The sequence below is a fragment of the Telmatherina bonti genome (genome assembly GCF_933228915.1).
Source record: "Telmatherina bonti genome assembly, chromosome: 1".
NCBI classification, from domain to species: Eukaryota; Metazoa; Chordata; class Actinopteri; order Atheriniformes; family Telmatherinidae; genus Telmatherina; species Telmatherina bonti.
The window spans coordinates 33,373,505-33,390,302 of NC_136619.1; positions in this window are offsets into that span (position 1 = coordinate 33,373,505).

Genomic DNA, 16,798 nt, shown 5'->3' on the forward strand with positions numbered 1-16,798 from the left:
TTCAATACCTCTTGTCTCCACAAGCACACTTGTGAATATGGGACAGATTTAAGTTTAAGACGTTGCATAATTAAAGAACAAAATGATTAAGCCAGTCTGTACCTCTTCACATTGGGTGAAAAGTGGTTGCAATTTGTAACTCATTTTCTCAGCCAGTTTTTATGTAATTTCAGAAACAAACAAAGGTAAGGACAATCAATTTGTATGGATGTAGGAATAAAAATGATAATCACAAGTGAAAAACCATATATATATATATATATATATATATATATATATATATATATATAATATATACACACACAAAAAGTTATGGATATTTGGCTTTCAGGTGAAATTTATGGAAAATGCAATATGTTCATGCTACAGTGATATAATATCATAAAAGTAAGACATTTAAGTAGAAGGATGCACTACTGATTTCCTCATCTCAAAAAATTCATTCAACACAAAAGGTAACAACAATGGTAGTTACACCCAACAAAAAATTGGAACGTCTCAATATCTGGTCATGTGCCCTTGAGCATCAATTACAGCTTGACAACGACGTCTCATGCTGTTCACAAGGCAACTTATTGCCTGCTGAGGCATGGCATCCCACTCTTCTTGAAGGGCAGCCCTCAGGTCATTGAGGTTCTGGGGTGCAGGGTTTCGAGCCTCTACACGACGGCTCAGCTGATCCCACAGTTACTCAACACACGCAAAGCAAATCAAGGAATGTAAACTCATTTGCTGTGTAGAACGTAAAGCACAGCAAAGCCCCTGAATGAATAGCCTCACAGTGCTAATAACAAATGGCAAGATGCTGTTGGTCAAAAGAGTAGCTTTAGATCAGGCAAGTCATTTACTCTATTTACTGAGGAGATCTGGAGATGCAGTTAAAAGCACTGAAAAGTGGGTGAGTGGACCTTTGAACTCAGATTAATGTGATTACAGTGTTTCTGAAGTTCAGTAATGAACTTATGTGTTTTCCCTTTTTTCTGTCTACGTTCATACAAAATGTTTTATTATACCTATCCTACAAAATGTTTCAAAACTGTGTTCAAACTGTGTAATCATGTTTTATCGCCTTGGCTTTAAAAACACCAGCGGCAATGGAAAACAGTGAAAGGCGTCATGCTGCCAGTGGTAAGAAAATAAAGTGCATAACTGAGAGATTACACAAAAAACCACAGCAGGGCGCTCAGGCCCAAACCAACTTCGGTAGTAGAGAGGATTTTTGTGTTTATAGCATAATGGCATCCTGACAACACAATTATTTGTGGAAACTTACATTTGAGTAGAAACAGTGAGACTAAAAGGTAATGTAAGCAAAAGAAGGCAGTGAGAAACTATAACCTTTCAGGAGATAAATGTGAGAAAAGAAGCAGCAGCTAGAAGTGGCTCTACTCAGGCAGTCAGGCATTTTTGTTTTGACCCTGAACTCCTGCAGGCTGCTTGCTGAAACCTGTTATTAGCTCTAGCCTGAAAAGTAAAGAGAAAAGTTAAATATAGAGAGATTGATTACAAAGTTGCAGTCCACATAAGGGAAAGGAAATAATAAATATTGAACATTACAGAATTAAAAAGTGTCTCCAGATTGTATGCTTAGAGTCAAAGGAGTTCCGCACGTAGAAAACACTGACATTTGTTTACCGGAAGATGTTGGTGCATAACTAGATCATATCTTTCCTAAAGGTTCTGGGCATTCCCATATATCCCACCATTAAAAAAAGCAAGAAATTCCAGTGTATATTTCAGTCAAGTCTCCTCTCTGCTTTTCCAGGCAAAGTGTGGGATTTGTGGTTTGGACACAATGGAAGGATTCAGAGGAGGGGTTAGGGTGGGAGAGTTACTGCTAGCAGGACGTACCATGTTTCTCCTCCATCTTTTTCTTTTTTACTGTTTTCTCATTTGAGATCACTTGGGCCCAGTCTCCAATTGTTTTGCTTTGTGAGGAGTCATGAAGACGATGAATTGGAACCCAGGCAGCAAGCGGTGAAGGCCTTTAGAGCTGCGGTGGCTGCTGACCTCAACGTGAACTGAAGGAAAACTGGTTAATTTTGCCACTGGCTCCCCAGCTCCACCCCATCACTGTATAATTATCCCCGTGCTGATTATGACCTTATAATTATCTTAATGAGTACATAAGGCTTGGTAATTAATGGAATACATTTTCTGCTTTTGCTACAAACAAAATGAATGATTGCTTGACAGAACCATACCTAAGTGCATACTCCTTGGCTGAAATTAATGTGTACTTTGGATTTATAATGGATCAATTTCAGATGCATGGTCTACATAGTATTTCACATCCCAAGCACTGAGGCTTTTTGGGGCTTTTTCTTACTTTCAGTGTGTTATTATGCTTTTTCTACATTCAAAAAGTTCTGCCAAATTACAAAGTCTCAAGTCCACACACAAAAAAAGTCATCCAATCTCACAAAAAGCATTTCACCACGGCCACCTTAAACGTCATTGTAGTAGTTCAGGATATTTCTCAGTCTTTGATTGATGAAAGAGTACGCAGATAGTTGCAAACCAGGCCTTTTGAGAAGACTGGAAAGAAAACTATGAACCTTTTCCATTTTCAACTTTGTATTTGGAACAGCAGCATAAACTAATTATCCTGCAAGTGTTGCAACAGCTTCATAAACAATAAATGGAAACAGGAAGACTTTATTCAATAATACTGGCCTATAGCCAAGAATGCACACAAGAAGGTCAGAGGGGTAGACCCACCTTCTATGTTTGACATAGAAGGTGTATATATATATATATATATATATATATATATATATATATATATATATATATATATATATATATATAATTAAGATTATATATATATATATATATATATATATATATATATATATATATATATATATATATATATATATATACATATATATATATATATATATATATATATATATATATATATACATATATATGTATAGTATGGTAGTGATGGCGCGTCTGTTTTATAAAAGCCTACCAGCCAATTTCTTATTTCTTTATTATAAATAAGAACCAGGGAGATTACTTCACACTTTTTCTCCCCATCATCATCATCTTGACAGTGTTTTGTCACTTCTCTGCTCAGAGTGGATGTGGATCAATACCTCCGCTAGTAGAGAGCCCTCTTGTGTGTGAAACCGCAGACAGCTCAGACGTCTCCTCAGTGTCTTGTGGCTGATTTCATGTCAGCATTTATTATTGTCCTCCTGACAGCCAGACAAAGATGACAGGTGAGTCTGAAGTCACCTCTCACTATTTGTAAACCATTAAACCATTAAAAAGAGACACAAGCAGGCACAAATGCTTCGCAAAGAAGGGGTTAACAACCATAATTAAGATTATCCAATGCTTCCATCGGCTGTTTGGGGTTTTTTTTCCCACTATAGCTTGTCACTGAGCATAGTGGTTGGCACTGTGGCCACACAGCAGGAAGGCGGCTTGTTCGAGGCTTGGTTTGGGGCGAAGGCTCGGACCCATGGAGTTTGCATGTTGTCTGCGTATATGCATGGGTTTTCCCCAGGTACTCTGACTTCTTCCCACCATCCAAAGACATGCATGGTAGGTTAACTGGGGACTCTCAAATGACCCCGGAGTGAGTGTGAATTTTTCTCTCTGTGTTTGTCCTGTGATGGACTGGTGACCTATCCAGGGTGGACCTTGCCTCTCGCTCATTGGTTGCTGGGATAGACTTCAGCTTCCCCGTGACCTTTAATAGGACTAAGCGGTTCAGAATATGACTGACTGGCTTTTCACTGGTTTTCTTGCTTTGTCATTTTCGGCATTGGTAAGTAGTTTGTTTCCTTATTCAAGCCAATTTTCAATCAGTCAGTGTTCAACCTGCACAGCTTGATTAATAGAGACTGAGAATGTTAACTTTTTGTGGGACTGGTTTGACAAGCAGCTCAGCTGATCGAGTAGCCGCCTTAAGTACAGGAGTTCATAAACGCAGCCAGCTTAGCTTTAAGCCCCACATGCCATCCTTATCTCTCTCTGTCCCCGCTCTTGTCGAGCATCTTTCAAATAAAGGCCACTTATAACTTTACTTATAGAATAATACATTTTTGTTGAATTGTGTTTTTCAATGGCTGTTAAGTAAATCAGTATAAGTGGGTAAAACAGATGTACCCAGATATGCTACCAGTTCAAGCACTAACTGAGACCTTTTCCTTGGCCACCCTTCTTCTCTCCAGTCAGTTGTGAGCACTGCATCATCTTCTTAATGGTTTTATAGTTTCAAGACCAAAGCATAAATCATAATCTATGTGATTTTATTTCTCTTATGTAGAAAGGAAAACATACTAAACAGATTCACATGTTTAAGCTTGAATTTATTTTGGAATTTGCATTTACAGCACAAACATCCACAGTAAAAAAAAAGATCCAAGATCACATTTCTTTGTAATTTTTTTTTTTTTTATGGTTTATGAGTAAGTTACTTCATATTATATAAAGAAACTCGTGTCTGCATTGAAGTGGGGATTCTTTCACTTTTACACCACATACATACACCCTTCCATTCCCTTCCAGGTTGTCATAGTGTTTTTGTAGTCTTTAAAGTTAAGTTTTGAGTCATTTTCTTGAAATTTCCATGTCATGTTTTCTGCTTCCTTGTTTCTGAATCTGCCACAACGTTTGTATAATTTCATGTTTGCAAGTTGTAGTTTGACATCTTTATCATCATATGCAGCTGTCAGCTTAGCACTCAAATTGGAAAAATATTTGGAGTGCTCTAAACCATCTTAAGTTTGAGGTTGTAGCTTTCGGGGAGTACTTTTTACATGAATGATCCTCATTATTTTACTAAGAAAACTTTGGCCACATATAATTTGCTCTCATGGTATTGTAACATTACACATATTTATAGGATGTATACACAGACACTGACATCTAAACAGAGGTCCTATTTTTAAAATTTGATGGATGAAGTACTAGTTAACTATACACACTAAGATGCGCATGAACAATTTGTGTCACTGGAAATGAAACAGTAACACTTGTGGCCTAACCTCATGTCACCTCATTAATAAATGGAAATGAGTAATATCAGGACCGACTGTCATCTTTGTGGCTTCCAAGGACATAACTTTGCTTTCACTGTAAACTATTTCCCGTCTCCATTAAGCTATTAGTATAAAACCCAGCAATGTACACATCTCAGGCTCGCCCTTTCAGAGAATGTCTGAGGTGCTGTTTATTTTCCAGTCCGTCTTTGTTTTGTTACTTTAAGCACCATGTCTGTCAGCCATAGTGTAATTATATGGAGACAGAGACTCAGGAGGGGGGAGGGGGGGGGGGGGGGGGGGGAGCCAGCCTTCTTTTTCAGCTGCTATGAGCCACGACCAGGACTGCCTGAAGCTGCTCGCCTCTTGAAATGCAGCCAAGAGGCTCTTCAGCTCCTATTTAACCCCTTAGATCACCCAAAGCGGTTTTTTTTTTTAGTTTTTTTTTTTTAACTTACTTCAAATTCACCTGACAATTTCCTGAAAATTGATCTACTCTCAGAGGCAGGAATTAACAAAGAAAGCTATTTCAGTAGAAAAAAAATGAAAATAATCTTACATTTAGTGAAGATTACTTGTGTAATTAGTGTTGTGTCTCAAACTGTCACTGTCATCACTGAACTTTTTTATTAAGCTATGAAATATTCACACACATTCTTGCAATTATACAGTCCTGATAGCCAATTTAGAAAAACACTCCAACCCTAGACATGAGAGCTGATGGGAACCTGACATTATGCAGTTATTGCTAATTACTCCTTTCAGAAAGCAGAACTGCAACAGTATACTGCAGCGCTGCAGCCGCTGTGCCCAGTAAAGCTGCAAACGTATTGTTTTCTCAGGTTACTGACGATAACTGCTCACTTACTGACTGTGAATCCCAAAGCATTGCCATTCTGTCAGCATTGATGAAGATAAATATGAAAAGCAGCTGTTTCCTTAAATTAGGGCACTTGTTGAGTTGTTGACAGGAGGAATTTATGACGGTTGAAAATGCAGCTTTTCAAGCATCATTGTCAGGTGATAAACCTTTGACGCAAATGCTGACATTCATCTAAAATAGGCTAATTGCCGTTGAGTCATTCGCACAACACATAAACTAACATTTTTCTTTTTCTCTTGTCAGACAAAAGTGTAACTGGGATGTAATGGGGTGGGGTGGGGTGGGGTCTGTGGTAATAGCCCCCCCAAAAAACAAGTCACCCATTCACAAAGTGTGAAAACCAGCCTGGGGCTGTTCATCCATCCATCTAGTCTTTATTTGGCAAAAAGAAACAGGAAAGGGAAGCTTGAACTGAACTAAAACTATTTAAACCATTTTAGTTTGGAGAACTTTTAGGAAGTAACTTAAAGGGTATTCTAGACATCGTCACATATATGAGCAGGAGTGATGAAGTTAGTTAAATAAAAACTTGAACATGTCTTTGTGTTCTTTAGGTATTTTTAAATGGGTGTAGTTATAGCTTTGATAACCATGAAAATGTATACAACATATAGGTTTAAATAGTGTTATTACAATGGTTAGTGTAAATATCATGCCTGGTTATGCTGGCACAAGGCCACACTGCCCAGACAATAGCTGCAGTGAATTTTTCATACCCAGAAATTGTTTGATTACTGTCATAGAAATGTAAAAGTACTTATTTCACAAATGCATAACAAAGAACAATTTGGTCCTGAGACCACACAATCAAGTTTGAATACAACATCCCTCCTGTTTTCAGTTTGTTATTGTTCAAAGATAAAAGATTTCCTTCTCAAAAAAAGCAAAATACAACCCAAAAGAAATCACAGCACAACCAGTGTACAACTTGGCTTTTCTTTTTTAAGAGGCTGAAATGTTTTCCATATTGTGAGACCCTAAATGGATCCAGGAAATGCTGTCACTTTGCTCTGCCTTCCAAACTTCCAGAATGAGGTTTTGGCTCTGGTAGATGCCAGTGCGGTCGATTCCAGCACAGTACCGACCCGGCTCAGGTTTCCTCTCGCTCGGGGAGACTTCAGGAGTCTCCGCCCTCTCTTGATTCCCTGGCCTCAGATGAATGCTGTATTATCCCCTTGTCGTCCATTCAGATTATTTCAGATCTTCTGGAAATGTGCTTTACATGCACAGTGTTTTTATTTTTTTCTGGGTGGGAAATGCATGTTCATAGACTCAGTAAAATGCATCCTTTAATCCCTGTTGACTATTTTTTAGATCTTCTTTTCACTTATAGTCTGCATGTGCATAATAATAACAGTTGACAGAGTCTGAACTTAAGGTTGATAAGCTGAGGCTTGACTACAAAATTTTCAGCACACAAAAAAAGCAAAAATACATTAATGTGATGAAAAGAAATAGAAAAGAAGAATCATGGACGTGAAATCAGTTTTAAATCATAACATCGTTATGCTGAGCTGTTTTGGGCTTGTTGCAACAATTAAAATCAATGGTTCAATAATTCTCAATTTATTTCAATGGAAAATCCTGTAACTAAAAAGATGGCCATGTGCATATACATATATATATATATGTATATATATATATATATATATATGTATATATATATATATATATATATATATATATATATATATATATATATATATATATATATATATATATATATATAGATAGATAGATAGATAGATAGATAGATAGATAGATAGATAGATATATTGTCATGGTTTGGACCTTTTGTGTCTTTTTAGTTCTGGAATCCTGTTTTATTTTGTAGTTTCCCCTGTTTAGTTCCTTTTTTTTTTTTTTTTTTCCTGTTTCCTGTTTTGCTTTCCCGTTCATTAGATTCACCTGGACTCGATTAGTTACGTCATTACACCTGTGTCTTGTTCTGTTTTTGTCTGTCTTTTTAGCCCTTGGTTTAAGTTCTGTTGGCTGGTTTATTTTGTTAGCTTCATTGTGTTAGATTATCCTTAGTCTTCTGTGTTGGCTTTAACGTGTTTGTTTCCCTTCAGTTTATTTATTTATTTTTTTCATTAAAGACATTTTTGTTCTGCATCATGCTTCACTGTCCTGCATTTGGGCCCACACCACTTCCTTGACATATATATATTTCTATACATATATCAGCTTTATTTCTATAGCATCACTTTGCAACAATGTTGTCACAGGGCACTTTACATGCACATCATTTCAAGCCAATTTCATCCTTAACTTATAATAGAAACCAACTGAGTGCATCGAATCATCACTTAAATCCAATCCCCCATCCTGAGCATACACGAGGCTACAGTGGGAAGGGAAAATCTCCCTTTTAACAGGAAGAAAACCTCTGGCAGAACAAGGCTCAGGGAGGGCAGCCATCTGCCTCGACTGGTTGGGGTGGAGAGGACAGGAAAGGCAGATCAACATGTACAACTGCACTTACCCAGGAAGACCTGCGGAAGTCCCTACTGTGCATTAGTATTGTTGTTGTTTTTCTGTTTTGGACAACCATTTGTAAATTTTTTGTAGCTGTACTGGGCAAGAATTCCATCAACTTTGGTACATGAGTGCATATCAGGTTCAGTTTCTCTAAAACTGTATGGCTGTATCCTTATCTGGCTACAGTCCTTATCTGGTTCATTATGTGTTCACTTTACTAATGTGGGAAAGGGAATTTAGCATCATGAAATTTATAAAAAAAAAAAACCAGTTTCTATCAGAAGGGTGCAGAGACCATCCAACTTTCTTTGCTATCATTTGAGTGACAATGAAGAAAGTTCCTTGTCATTAGAAAACCCCAAACTAGTGGAGACATTAAACACGACTCTTTCATCTATTTTCCTTTCTTCTTTTCTTTCTCACAGACATTATTCCTCATATCAAAGCATTTTATTGAACCATGGCGGCTAGCTTAAAGCTCAAAGCCTCATTGTTTGGCCTCCTCTTCAACCTTTCCAGAGTATCAAGCCATTTTTCATCTCTCATGCTTGGTCCCAAGCAAGGTGTTAAATGCAAAAATAAAAGGGTGGAACTGAAAGGTCTTGTCCCTGTTCAACAAAAGCAACATTTTGTAGACTACAGTTCTGAGGGCGACATGTTTGAAACTGAAGAACTCAATTTACTCACATTGTATTGACAAGTGAAGATAAAACTCCTTTGTTTTCCTGCAGCAGTAACCAGATAGCCTTTCAAAAGCAGAATTTGGGTGTTTAACAAGAGATGCAGTAAGTGAACCATATAACATATCAAAGTCTCTATGTCTGTGTTCATGTTGTTTTTGTGGAAGTGTATTAATAGGGATTCTTTCTTATTTTATTTCATTTTATTCTCTTTTGCATAATGCTGTCAATCAAGCTGGGTACAAGGTGAGAAAATATGTCGACCTGTCAGTGTGCTGGTGTTGCAGGTACTAGTCTGAGCCCTAAAGGCAACATCTCTGTGACTATTGATGTTCTTAGGATTTCTGGAGTTGTCAACACAGGCCCTGCAGTGCTTGCTGCTCACGTTACATCTTCAAGATTTCTTTTCACTCACTCTGTTTCCTCATGCTATATGATGTCTGCTGTTCATATATTTAAATTCTGGTTGTATGGAAAGTGAATATCAAGACGTTCCTAAAACTTGGCTTTGAATTAACAGAAATAATGAGCAAAGCACAGAAATTTTGGAGTACTTTTGGTCAAAGGTTTGCACTTTGATTAAAAAACAAAGCTGCCCAAATGACAGTCAATATTACAATCTACTTATTTTTGGCATGTACAATGTGTTCTGGTGACATTTAAAGACATTAACATTGTTTGATGACTATTTGGCTGTTCATGTAGGAATTTTCTGAATATAATCTTAACTTTACAAATGGTGCAGACTTCATATTCTTTTGATTAAAGCTGGGGTAGCTAATGTTGGGAAGCCAGCAAGATTTGAAAGTGGCACCCTGTGTTGGCTCCTCTGGATTTGCTCCTTGTGTGATCCAAGGCTTTTTTTATTCACAGCTTTTTCCACCAATGAATTTCTCTTTCTCGACTGTTTAGCGGGACCCGAACGTTTTGATTGGTCAGAGTTTTTACCGATTTACAGTAAACTGAGGGGTCTAACTATATTTCTTATTCTTTATGATATCAAAATATATAGACTGGAATCAGTCTGGTACAGATGAGGAACAACTTCACCCAGAGTAAAAAAAAAAGATTACCTACCACAGCTTTGAGTTATAATTGTAACCTCTTTTTAAAGCTTTTGTTATATATTTTGACATATGCTTATTTTAATCCGTGTAAATTAGCATGAAGTAAATTAAGCGTTGCTGATTCTTTTCCACTTTTATCTCAGACATACATTGACAACCCACTCTTAAGGGAATAACTGTGCTTAGATAATAAAAACTATTTTGAAAATTACTATAAGTAATCAATAAGTCTCTCAAACTCTTGGTTGTTACTCTTTAATTTCCGGAATAAGCAGAACCAGATGTGGTGCATCAAATTACTGGTTATCTTATTGACAGTATTACAGATATTTAAAATAGGGGGCTGAAAATGAGCAAATTAATGTAAAAAATGTAAAAAAAAATTTTTTTAAAGTCAAGCAGATGACACTTCAGTCTAGAATATAGAATCACATCCATCTGCTAAACAACCTGAAAACATCTGCACTGAGAAAATGTGCAACATGTTACAACGTTCTTGTAAATAATACTTTGTTAATTTTCTCTGAACTTTGAATTGTCATGCCTTATTATATCTTAGTCTGATAGACTTGAATACAGAATGACACACTCTTGAGCCGTTCCCTTAAATGCTATTAATATAGATTTTATTATGTTTGATATCAAGCAAAGAGGACACAGCACATTGGATACTGGACATAATACTGAGGCTGCAATAAAACCTTTAACTTTTGCTATTGTTCTCTATTGATGCAAGAGATTGTTGAATAAAGACATAGATAGACAGATAGACGAACACAGCAGTAGTCAGACTGTCTGGCTCCAAAAGACAGATGGATACACAGCCTCTATGGAGGCTGTTGCTGGCTCAAGAGGTAGAGCAGTTGTCTACCAATCAGTAAGTTGGTGGCTCAATCTCCACTTTGCCCACTCCACATGTTAAAGTGTTCTTAATGCAAGAGACTGAATTCTATGTTCATGATGGGAAAAATGCAGTGACATATGGATAAAGATTGACATGTGCTACAAGCACCAAAAAAAAACCTAATTCATGAAACCTTTAACCAACAATAGCAAGCAAGGTCCTGACTGTTGTCTGTGCTTATGCGCCGAACAGCAGTTCAGAGTACCCACCATTTCTGGAGTCCTTGGAAAGAGTGCTGGAGGGTGCTCCTTCTGGGGACTCCATTGTTCTGCTGGGGGACTTCAAAGCTCACATGGGCAATGACAGTGAGACCTGGAGGGGAGTGATTGGGAGGCATGGTCCCCCCCCTCTGAACCCAAATGGTGTTTTGTTATTGGACTTCTGTGCTCGTCATGGATTGTCCATAACGAACACCATGTTCCAACACAAGAGTGTCCATATGTACACCTGGCATCAGGATTCCCTGGGCCGCAGTTCGATGATCGATTTTGTAGTCGTATCGTCGGACCTGCGGCCACATGCCTTGGACACTCGGGTGAAGAGGGGGGCGGAGCTGTCAACTGATCACCACCTGGTGGTGAGTTGGCTCAGATGGTGGAGGAGGAAGCCGGTCAGATTTGGCAGGCGCAAACGTGTTGTGAGGGTCTGCTGGGAACGTCTGGCTGAGTCCCCTGTCAGAGCGAGCTTCAACTCCCACCTTCAGCAGAGCTTCAAACATGTCCCGAGTGAGGCGGGGGACATTGAGTCCAAATGGACTGTGTTCCGTGCCTCTATTGCTGAGGCAGCCAGCCGGAGCTGTGGCTGTAAGGTCGTTGGTGCCTGTCGTGGCGGTAATCCCAGGACTTGTTGGTGGACACCAGCAGTGAGGGATGCCGTCAAGCTGAAGAAGGAGTCCTATCAGGCCTTCTTGGCCTGTGGGACTCTGGAGCCAGCTGATGGGTACCGACAGGCTAAGCGGCATGCGGCTTCGGCTGTTGCCGAGGCAAAAACTCGGGCGTGGGAGGATTTCAGCGAGGCCATGGAGAAAGACTTCCGGACGGCTTCGAGGAGATTCTGGTCCACCATCCGGCGGCTCAGGAGGGGGAAGCAGTGCTCCATCAACACTGTGTACAGTGGAGGTGGGGAGCTGCTGACCTCAACTCGGGACGTAGTGGGTCGGTGGAAGGAATACTTCAAAGACCTCCTCAATCCTACCAACACGTCTTCCCATGAGGAAGCAGAGCTGGTGGACTCAGGGGTGGACTCTCCTATCTCTGGGGCTGAAGTCACTGAGGTGGTCAAAAAGCTCCTTGGCGGCAAGGCCCCGGGGATGGATGAAATCCGCCCGGAGTTCCTTAAGGCTCTGGATGCTGTGAGGCTGTCCTGGCTGACACGCCTCTGCAGCATCGCGTGGACATCGGGGGCAGTACCGCTGGATTGGCAGACTGGGGTGGTGGTCCCCCTTTTTAAGAAGGGGGACCGGAGGGTGTGTTCCAATTACAGGTGAATCACACTCCTCAGCCTCCCTGGTAAGGTCTATTCAGGGGTCCTGGAGAGGAGGGTCCGCCGGATAGTTGAATCCCGGATTGAGGAGGAGCAGTGTGGTTTTCGTCCTGGTTGCGGAACAGTGGACCAGCTCTATACCCTCTTTGGGGTCCTGGAGGGGGCATGGGAGTTTGCCCAACCAGTCTACATGTGTTTTGTGGACCTGGAGAAGGCATTCGACTGTGTCCCCCGAGGGCTCCTGTGGGGGGGACTCCGGGGGTATGGGGTACCGGACCCCCTTGTACGAGCTGTCCGGTCCCTGTATGACAGGTGTCAGAGCTTGGCCCACATTGCCGGTAGTAAGTTGGATTTGTTTCCGGTGAGGGTTGGACTCCCCCAAGGCTGCCCTTTATCACCGATTCTGTTCATAACCAATATGGACAGAATTTCTAGGCGCAGCCGAGGTGTTTAGGGGATCCGACTTGGTGGCCTCAGGATTGGGTCTCTGCTTTTTGCAGATGACATGGTCCTGTTGGCTTCATCTGGTCATGATCTCCAGCTCTCGCTTGAGCGATTTGCGGCCGAGTGTGAAGCGGCTGGGATGAGAATCAGCACCTCCAAATTTGAGACCATGGTCCTCAGCCGGAATAGGGTGGATTGCCCTCTCCTGGTCGGGAGTGAGGTCCTGCCTCAAGTGGAGGAATTTAAATATCTCGGGGTCTTGTTCACGAGTGAGGGAAGGATGGAGCGCGAGATCGACAGACGGATCAGTGCGGCGTCTGCAGTAATGCGGACTCTGCGCCGATCTGTCATGGTGAAGAAGGAGCTGAGCCAGAAGGCGAAGCTCTCGATTTACCAGTCGATCTACGTTCCTACCCTCACCTATGGTCATGAGCTGTGGGTTGTGACCGAAAGAACAAGATCTCGTATACAGGCGGCTGAAATGGGTTTCCTCCACAGAGTGGCCGGGCTCACCCTTAGAGATAGGGTGAGGAGCTCGGTCATCCGGGAGGGGCTCAGAGTAGAGCCGCTTCTCCTCCGCATCGAGAGGAACCAGTTGAGGTGGCTCGGGCATCTGGTCAGGATGCCTCCGGGACGCCTCCCTGGTGAGGTGTTCCAGGCACGTCCCTCTGGGAGGAGACCCTGGGGAAGACCCAGGACACGCTGGAGGGATTATATCTCTCGGCTAGCCTGGGAACGCCTCGGGATCCCCCCCGCAGAGTTGGCAAATGTGGCTGGGGAGAGGGAAGTCTGGGCTTCCCTGCTTAGGCTGCTGCCCCCGCGACCCGACCCCAGATAAGCGGCAGAAGATGAAGATGAAGATGAAGATGATGTTATTTTTAGTGAAAATCACACATTAACACTGAAACATATGACTACACAGACATACTTTGTCACATTCTTCAGCATTACAGCATCAGTACAAGCCATGACTGTCACCCACAAACCCTAAACTTTATTATTTTAAATGTTTAAAATGATTGTTCATCTCGTGTGTTGTTTTGTTTTGTTTTTTTGTTTGTTTTTTTTGCAGCTTTACTTTACTCAGAGGGGTTATAAAGTTTAATTGTGAGCTCAGTAGTTAGTTGCTGCCACCATGTGGTGAGAATGTTACTAGTGTTTTTCGAATGTCCCCACAGGACATCATCACATCAAACAATCATTTCAACAAGTAATTCAACTATTAAAATTTATATATATATATATATATGTACATATATATATGTACATATATATATGTATATATATATATATATATATACGGTTTGGCTTTAAGATTATATATATATATACATATATATATATACATATATATATATATATATATATATATATATATATATATATACGGTTTGGCTTTAAGATTTAAGATTTAGTGAAGCACTACACTTTTGCTCCTCCCTGCTTGGTATCCTCACACACACACACATACACACACATATATGCATATATATATATATATATATATATATATATATATATATATATATATATATATATATATATATATATATATATATATATTCACTAAATCTTAAATCTTAAAGCCAAACCGTAAATGTGTTGTTCAGTTTATGCAGTGCAATGTAATTAAAGCAAAATATTTAAAAACTCAAACAATAATGTGGATAAAGATTATTCAGAGCTAAGGGGTCTTTTGGACAAGTGAACAAAATCTAATTAAATCAGAGATAACAAGCCTGGCGCTCAGGACCTGAAAAGAAGTCCCTGGCTTTGTGGGAGGAGGGAGTCAATCTAGAAAACAACTTTGAATAGATGCTGTTTGAAATCAGGTTTAGCCATTCATTCGTTTTTAAAAAGACCATTAGAGCATCCCCAAACCATTAAGCTCAGGTACTGTTACAAGATGAAACAATAAATTAATGAAATTACGTTAGATGATGTGAAATATTCTTCAAATGGGTTTTACACTGCCGTCATGCAAACATGCATTTCAGGCGTCAGACATGAGCCACTTTATTTCAAATGACTGAATGCCACAGATTAGAAAAGAGAAAATCTGAGATCAGATCAACAAATATAAATATCTCATTTCCATGTTTATACCACAGGACCCTCATTAGGCAGATCTCTCAGATTTCTTTGTTTGTGCTGCCACATTATGATCAGCAGCAGCCATTTTGAAAGGTTTATGGAATCTGATAACAACTTCAGAACAAAAATGTTCCTCTCACCCACATTGTTCAAGTGCTGCAACACAATGGTAGCCCAGGGACATTATTTGCATATCGTCAGAGTGTGAATGCGGCTTAGGAGATGAGAAATTACATCAGCCACAAAGAAAAGCAATGGTCTGTGACCAAATGCTCCATCTTCTGTGCATATCCTATCTGAAATTGAGGGGTTTTGTCATCGTATAAATGCAAATGCTAAACTCGTGCATAAGATGTAATGCACAATTATCGTTAAAATAAGCAAATGTACTGATACTGCTCCACTTTGGTGTTCTGTAAAGTATGAGCTTCAGTGGATGGTTTCATGGAAATCCCATAAATGTGAGTTGAGATCATTCACAAAATGTTTGATTGCTTTTTCAGGATTTGTTGAAGGTGGTTTATCTCCTTGAAAAACAGCAAATATTCCTGATTAGAAGTAAATCGTGGCTAAAAAGCAAGAATGATCCTGATGTTCATTTTAATTTTTCTCTCAGTTTTCTCACTCAGAGTGGCCTGTACCTTCAGGGTGGAAACATCCTCATGACCAGTGTCAGGGAGATACACTGCAGCCCACTCTATGACCCCGAAAAGAAACAACAGTTATACTAACAAGAAGAAAGAAAGAATCTTTATATGTTAGTTTACAATGTTGTAGCTCATGGTTTAGATCTGCAAGGAAAAAAAGTGCAAAGACTTGTAATAAAGTAAAGTTACCTCTGGGTGGTGCAGTTTCTCTTTCAGTCTTTTTCCTACTAACAAGCATCATGAATTACACATGTTCACAGACACCCAAATGGAAAATAAGTCATTCATCTCATTGCCGTTATCAGATTTGTATTTACTTAAACACCAAAATGCAGTGCAGGAATATTGTACTTTATAAAGAAATTTCAGAACTGACTGGATATGTGCGGTGTTGATGATACTGTGAAAGTCACATGTGGGGTGGACTTTCTGTTTGGCAGCAAAATCTTTCTGTTGATTTTGTCTTTATTGTAAAACAAGCAGCCATGTACATAAAGAGTGTATCTGTCCCCTTCATTTCTGTTTTCTTTGTTTTCTACTCATTGGTTCTGCAATGGACTCGTGACCTCTCCAGATTGTACTCTGCCTATAAGCTCAACCCACTGGGACCCTGAAAAGGGTTAAAAGTGTAAATAGAAATATTGGACATAAAAGTGTAATTATAGCTTTTCTATGGATACCGGTTTAACTGGAAGACAAACAAAGACCAGTCTTTCAAATGACCCTTATTGGAGTTGTGGTTATGAGAGTTCAACAGAAGTGTTACACTGGTGTAAATTTAGTCGGCAGTGAAAAGAACTCATGATTAATGATGGATGCAGCAATTACTTTAGACTGGAGCACAATAAATCAGTAAATCCTTCTCAACTCTCTAAAGGTCTCCCAACATTGTAAATGAATATCTTCGAAGTCACCAGTTTTTGCAATATAAGATGAACTGGGCTCACCAAACAGAATGTGCCACATCATGATGAAAGTTTACTCAACCATTTTTCAGGTTTACTGACATCCGTTAAAAGTTATATGACCCAGTTATGTAGTTACCAAACAGCTTACATCTTGTCTGAGCTATTTTGTACCGTAAAAACAAGATATTAAGAGAAAGGGAAAGCG